Below are 7,908 nucleotides of genomic sequence, written 5' to 3'. Positions count from 1 at the left end.
TGTACCATAACAGAATTAAACTTGAAATCATTAACAGGACAATAACTGGGAAATCCGAACATATGGAAATTGAACAACACTCTTATAAACAACCCACGAGTCAAAGAAAAAATCCCAAGGGAAATTAGTCAATGTTTTTAATTGAATGAAAAAATAATCAATGATCTGAGTTCTACCTGAAGAAACCAGAAAAGAATTGGGTTTTATTACTTAATCACCCATCTTAGAAGTCTTTCCATGTCAATACGCTGAGATCTACCTCAGTTGTTAAATTGCTACATTGTATTGAGATAAACGTACCATGATTGTTTTCACCATTCCTCTACTGAATGGACACTTTAGTTCCTGATTTTTCTCCACTGTAAACAATGCTGCGGTGCACATCCGAGCACCTAGATGGTTGTGCGTGTGTGACATCATCTGAGCGGGATCCATTCCGGATTTGGGGGTCCAAGGGTGGGTCCAGTAAAATGTGAGGCACTGTTAAACTGCCCTCCAAAAAGGGCTGTGTGGGGCTCCACTGGTGGAGCCGTGGTTAAGAATCCGCCTGCCAATGCAGGGGACACGGGTTTGAGCCCTGTTCCGGAGAGATCCCACATGCCGTGGAGCAACGAAGCCCATGTACCACAACTGCTGAGGCTGCGCTCTAGAGCCCGTGAGCCACAACTACTGAGCCTGCACGCCTTGAGCCCGTGTTCCGCAACAAGACAAGCCACCGCAATGAGAAACCCACACACTGCAACAAAGAGTAGCCCCCGCTTGCCACGACTAGAGACAGCCCGCGCTCAGTAAGGAAGACCCAACGCAGCCAAAAATAAATTAAAATAAATTTTAAAAAAAAGACTGTGTAAATGTGCATTCCTATCAACAGTGTGTAGGAAACCAGCTACACTATGTTCTTGCTGACATTGGCTTTTACTGACCTTTAAAGATGTTCCCAATCTGATAGAAAAGAAATGTTATTTCACTGAGATTTTAATATGCATTTGTGAGGTTGATGGTAAAGTGATTGCTTTTTTAACGTGTATATTGGCTATTTGGATTTCTTCAACAGATATCCTTGCCTCATTTTCCCATTTGTTTCTTGCCTTTTATTGATTTGTTGGCACTATTTATATTCTGTATTATGTCTATTAACCCTATTATCAGATACATTGAAAATATTCTCCCCCAGTCCACCACTTCTCTTTCAACTTTCTTTTCTGGTATCTCTATTTACACAGAAGTTTTACTTTGTTGTCAAATGTGCTGGTCTTTTCATTTCTGGTTTCTGGGCTTTGTGTCTTGCTTAGGAAGGCTGAGCCATTAATCGTTTACAAGGCACTTTCATTTCCATTTTCTCATAGAGGCCTGGGCCACAGGGACTCAGTGAAGTGCATAGTATCTCCACTAGAGATAAGAAAAAGAAAGGTCAGAGAGGGTAAGTGACTTAACTCAGGTCACACAGTCACTTTGGGGAAGACTTAGAGGCAGTACTGGGATTCTCAGGGACTCAGGTCCAGGATACCCCTCCCGGCTGCCAGGTCGATTGGCCAATACCATTCCCCACACACTCACAGCATTCCTGGCAGGTCACCTGCGTACCTCTTGTAGTTAGAAAGCTGTAGCCCATGCTTCCCTACCAGGGAACAGATCTGTCTCCCTGGGGTACTCACCTGTCACTACTGGTGCTGTTTTCAGGATCCCCCGGCAACTCTGTTCCCTGTCCCCCAACAGGCCAGCTGTGTGGGGGCAGCCCCTGTGGCCCCTGGAGGCACCATGTCTCTAGGACAAGCACTTCATCCCTTAGCGGTCCTCCTGGGACCTGGTCTCCCAACACGTCTGGTCATCCTCACCCTCATCAGATCTTCAACAATATGCAGGGTCAGCAATATGACGTTAACTTTTTCAAGTCCAATATATTTGGAAGGAGCCCCTTCGTGTGGTGACAGGGGCACAATCAGGTGGCATGGGGGGATAGGATGGAGAGGCTTCGAGGGTTTCCAGAGCAGTGGCTTTGGAGCTGGTCCTTGGAGGAGTCCTCCAGGCAGAAAGGAAACCCAGGAGTGTGACCGGCATGAGGGCAGAAAGGGCGAAAAGTCAGAGCTCCCCGTGGTCGGCCAGAGGAAGGGAGCAGAGGCCGAAGTAGGAAGGGGCGAGGTCCAAGTGCAAAGTGTCCCTGACCATGCGGCTGGGGTTTTAGGCTTTATCCTACAGGCCAGGGTTCTTCATGGGAACTGGAAGAGGGGGGGTACCTCCAAGTACAGTCTGGGTCCAAGTACAGTCCAGGGACCCCAGCCTCAGAATCACAGGGGTACCTGTTAAAATGCAGATTCCAGGGCCATCCCAGGCCTGTGGAATTAGAGGTGGGATATGGGAACCTGCACAGGAAACAAGCTCTCTAGGGGATTCTGATGCTTCCTTGTGTCTGAGGCCATTGTCCTCCAAAGCCCACGGATGGCCTTGAGAAAAGCTGAGAATCTCTAAGATGTAGGTGAAGTTTGTGTCTGGTCTCAGGACTGGGCTCTCGGCTTCCATTCAATTCTCACAAAGTCCCTGATCTGGGCTGGCGGGGACCCCTCCCTGGTGGAGGGCGTTGAGGTGGAGAAGGGATGTGGCTACCCAGGGGGATGGAGGTCACAGTGACCCCGAGGGGTGACATAGGCCACCTCAGTAGAACCTGTCTCTGTCCCAGAGATCAGAGGAAGCTGTCACTTCTGTTCACCCAGCTATAACTCCAACAGTTTGGACTCCCTACCTGTCCCTGCCAGGCTGGCAGGGGTTCTGCCTACGCATCCCAAGCCTTCTGGGTTCACACCCATCTCAGTTCTCTTTTCACTTGCAGGCCTCCGAGGTTCTACGCATCCCAAGCCTTCTGGGTTCACACCCATCTCAGTTCTCTTTTCACTTGCAGGCCTCCGAGGTTTATCAGGTTCTCACATGTCAGGCAGCATGCCAAGCTCTCTTTGGAATTTTCTCACTGAATCCTCAACCCTAGAGGTAGGTGTGGTTATTATTCCAAGGCTCAGAGGAGTTAAGTCACTTTCTCGAGATCACACAGCTGGTGAGGGTTTTCCTGCCTCTTGAGCCTGTGGTATACCTGACCATTCTGATCCACTGATTTTAGATGTTTGAAGGATGAATGAATCAACAAACGAATGCTGTGTTCCAAAGCTCTGTGAGCAGGAAGGCACTGTACCCTCCTGGAAATATGGCATTTGGAGGCCTAACATCATCCACGTGTTGTTTATGTGCCAGGCACCATAACAGGTTCTTTGCATATTTATCTCGTTTAATCCTCTCAACCAGGAGACCTGGTCTATTAATTATTCCCATTTTGCAGATGAGGAAACAAAGGCTCATAGAGGTTAGGCACTTGCCCCAGGTCCTAGAGCCAGCAGGTGACAGAGCTGGCTGCAAAGACTTTGCTAATGACCATCAAAATGCACAAGGTGACCCTGGGTCTTTCTCAGACGTGAGGGTGCTGGTGACCCATGAATGTGGGTGGGAGTGCCCTGGGCTCATGGGGTGACCCTAACTGGGGAAGCTGCAGTGACGCTGCCGGGAGGGTGATGAACAGGGACCCCAGACTGCCATGACTCCTTCCTGTGGCAGAGGAGCTTTGCAAAGGGTTTGCACGTCAGCCTGAACATTAGGATGTCCTGAAGCAACTGTGTGGGCCCGTCATGCTCCTGCACACACCGAGGGCCTGTACTCATCTCCCTGCCTGGCTCTGGGCTCCTGGCACCTCCGGACCCCATGGCAGAGAGAGCTCAGCCCCCACTCTCCTGACCACTCAACCCCAGCCCCAGCCCATGTCCTGAGATGCAGGCAGTTTCCCCACCAGGGAGAGGAGGGGCCCAAGCCAGGAGCCAGGGACCCACCATCAGAACACTTGGCTACCAGTCCTGCTTCGACCCCAGGCCAGAGAGATTCTACTGCACCTCCCTCTAGGACTGAGGATGAAATGAGTTCTAGTATCTGGTTTAGGCTACTGTGGGGTGTTTGTTCCCATCTACTATTCCAGCCCAGCAGGGCAGATCAAGTCCACACTCTAGCTGAGCTTACAGGAGCCTTTGCGACCCACCCACATCTGACCTCAGATCCTCTGCTCTCTCTACTCATTCTCCCCACTGTACTGAACCCCAAGCTTTCAGCTCCAGAACTCGCCATGCTCTTTCTTACTGCTCTATGTGCTCCTGCTTCTGTCTGGACGGTGCTCACCCCTCCTGCCTTTGTCTGTCTTATACTCTCTCTGGCCCCCTGAGGTCACAGCACTTCTCAGTGTCAGGATGTTCTCAGTGAGGGAGGCTATTGATATAACATCATCCTGACACCCTCCACCCCCATCACAGCTCCCTGGCAGGCCCTGCATCTCTCCTGGTCTCCTTTATACCCTCTGCCCTTGGCCCATGCCCGGCAGATGGTGGGAGCTCAGTCAGTGCCGGATGCATGAATAAATGAGTAAATGTATAAACAAACGAACAGAGAGCAAAAGGAGTCCTCCACTCTCAGAAACCAATCCATTTGGTGACTACTTCACATGCCAGGCCCTGTTCTGGGCCCAGGAAGGAGAAGGCTCAGGGCAGTTTTCTGCCTTCATGGTCCTCCCTGTCCTAAGTGGTGGTACTATAATGCAGGTGATAATACTGATATCAGTCTATATTGCTATGATTTATCATCCAAACGAGGACCTTTGAGACCAAAAGGGTGTCATTAGTAATTGCAGTAAAGTGGTTACATAAGGAGGGGCTGTCTTGAGTCCCCCCCTGTCCACTGGGCACTTTCTTTGTGCCAATCTCTAGACTAATCTCTTTGTACAGGTCATCTCATATGATCCTCACAATCGCCTAAGGGGATAGCTATAATTATTCCATGTTATAGGAAAGACAGGCTCAGAGATGTGTTCTGCCCAGGGTCACACAGCTGATAAGTGGCAGAGCTGGATTTGAACTCAGGAACTCAGCCCCAGAGACCATGTTTTTAACCACCTGCCTTCAGCAACGGCTGGGGCTCTCAGAAAGGTCAAGGGTAGAGGGGAGTGGCTTGGTTTTTGGAGCCAGACAGACTGGGAATGACATTCCCCACTCATAGCTGTGTGACCACAGCCAGCTCCATGACCTCTCTGTTTTTTTCATCTGTAAAACAGGGGAAGGGTTACTAACTCAGATCCAGTGAGACAGTAATGCAGGTGAAGTGCATTCAACAAATGTTTATCAAGTGTTGACTCTCTGCTTGGCCTTAGGGACAGTGCTGAACATGGCAGGCACGGTCCCTCCCCTTTGGAGCTCACAGCCTAGGGTGAAGATGAACTAGGACATCAGTGGAGTTGCAGGACATCCTGCGAACACTGAAGACAAGGAAGAGTTTGCCTAAACTGAGAAGGAGTTGGGGAGAGGTCCAGGGAGGAGTAGGGAATATTCTAGGAAGGAGAGACAGCATGGTAAAGGCTTGGAAGTGAGAGAGCACATAGGACATCAGGGGACTGAGGGTGTCAGAAAAACATGAGGGCCCATCAGAGGCACAAGCAAAGGACTGGGAAAAGAATCCACTTCCAGCTGAGTATTAGGAAGGCTTCTTGGAGGAGGTGGCTTTGGGCTGGGCTGGAAGTTAGAGCAAGGCTTTGCCTTTCAGTCATAGAGGGCCGGGAGTCCTAGGTGGTAAGCGCAGCACCAACAGAAATGCAGAGGCGGGGCTTCTACACAGCAAAAACTAACAAAATGAAAAGGTAACCTATGAAGTGGGAGAAAATATTGGCAAATTATATATCTGATAAGGGGTTAATATCCAAAATATAAGTAACACATACAACTCAATAACAAAAAAAAAAATCCAATTACAACATGGACAGAGGAACTGAATAGACATTTTTGCAGAGAAGATCTACATATGGCCAGCAGGCACTAATCATCAAGAAATCAAATCAAAACCACAATGAGGTATCACCTCACACCTGTTCGAATGGCTATTATCAAAAAGACAAGTGATAGGTGTTGGTAAGGATGTGGAGAAAAGGGAAGGCTTGTGCACTGTTGGAAGGTTGGACAGCTTGTAGCCACACAGGGGTAGACAGGCCTTGAGGGCAGATGTGGGGAGGGAACAGGAGAGGTTGGAGGCAGGTCAGGAAGGGCCTTAAAGACCACATGAGGATGTCTGGACTTCGTTTGTTGGGCTGTGGGGACCCATCAAAGGTGTTTGAGCAAAGGAGAGCCAAGATCACAGTAGGCTTCAAGAAGATCAGTAACGGAGAAGAAAAACTTTCAGGCGTGGAAGCTGCCATCTTTTCCCTTCAGAAGGGGAACAACCACTCTGAGAATTCTGTGATTTTCCAGAAGCTTTGTTACTTCCCTGTGTTTGTGACTTTCTAGTTCCTTGAAGTGATTACCCACAAAACCCCAAACCAGAAAGAGACTGGAACTGTCCCAACCTTGCTAGGAGGAAAGGAGCCCTAAGCGGGGGGCGGAGGCATAGGGAGCTGTTGGAGAGGGCAGACAAGCATGCCAAAGGGGGACCAGAGAGAAGGGCAGGGGCTGAGCCAGTGGGAGGGGGACCACAGAGAGATAGTCCGGCTTCTGTGATGTCCCTGAGTCCCTGCTGGATCCTGAGAAGGGCCACCCTCTGCCCCAGGCTGGGTCCCCTTCATCAGGCCCCAAAAGTCATGGCAGGTCATGGCAGATGGTATTCTGAGCTGTGGGAACCCATCACAGCCCAGAGAAGCCCCAGAAGCCCCCTCCAAGGAGAAGCCTACCCAGGGAATTCCAGGAGCCTCACCCCGAGTGGACGGTCAGCACCCGGACTCCAAGGTTCAGCCTGCTGCCCCCTCTGCATCCAGGAACTGGACTCAGAGACTCCCTGAGAAAGGCAGTAGCAAGGATACCAGACTGGCAGGCATGAGCCTCCCTGTGTGTGACCTTGGGCCAGCACTTCATGGCTCTGACCCTCAGCTTCCTCACCTGGATCTTCCCTTGGCATGTCTCCTGGCTGTACTGTGAACATCACATGGATCCACCGATAGGAACCCACTCTAAATGCTGAGGGACCGGGACAGAGTCAGGCTCTCAAGGGTCTCTTTCTATATTACATATTTGGTAATAGATACTTTTTAGTGTAGGCATATACTATATAAATGCTTTTATAAAAGTGATTTAAAATGACTATGAAGCTGAATGCGAAATTGAAATAGAAGAGGCCTTGTGGAGACACGGCTCTAATTCAAAGAAGGGGCATTAATGGGGGTCGTGGGGCCCCTCATCAGCTGAGGGTCAGGGCCCCTCAGCAAAAGCTTTCAGTCTTTCCCTCTTTTTCCAGGAACAAGGATGCTGGCTGTGAATAGGGTGGCGGAAGAATTGTGTAGTCAAGTGGCTCATCGTCTGGCAGGAAAATTCCAGCTCACCCGTTCCCGTGGGCCCGCCTGAGTGGCGGGAGCCTGCAGAGGTTGACCTACGGTTCCCCGTCCTCCAGCTCCTGCACCCCTCTGCACAGGGGACTGTGGGTTCCAAGTCCCCCACCAGACTCTTGCTTATTATGTCCACTTAGCCCTCAGACTCCCTTAGCTCTCTCCTCTCCCCCAGTTCTTTCTCCTGGGGACCCACAGACCTAGAGGTCTGGAGTCAGGAGACCGGGGCTGGGACCCAGGCTTCCCCACTCACCTGCCATGCAAGCCGGCCTGGGCTTCGCCTCCCCTAGGGCTGACCTGGGGGTCGGCCAGGCCCAGGCTCCTATCCCCTCCCTGCCACACCGACCAGATGACATTGGGCAAGCCACTTCAACCCCCGTGAACTGGTGTCCCCTTTGTAATATGGGGACAATAGTAGCCCCTGGTTCACACGGTGGATGTAAGGGCAAATGAGAAGATGTGTGCAGCAACAGGACAGGCCTGGCACAGAGTAACTGTTCAGTAAGTGGGCACCGGCGCTCTATCCTCCTTTA

The sequence above is a fragment of the Delphinus delphis genome, chromosome 3, assembly GCF_949987515.2.
Source record: "Delphinus delphis chromosome 3, mDelDel1.2, whole genome shotgun sequence".
Lineage (NCBI taxonomy): Eukaryota > Metazoa > Chordata > Mammalia > Artiodactyla > Delphinidae > Delphinus > Delphinus delphis.
This window is presented reverse-complemented; position numbering follows the sequence as displayed.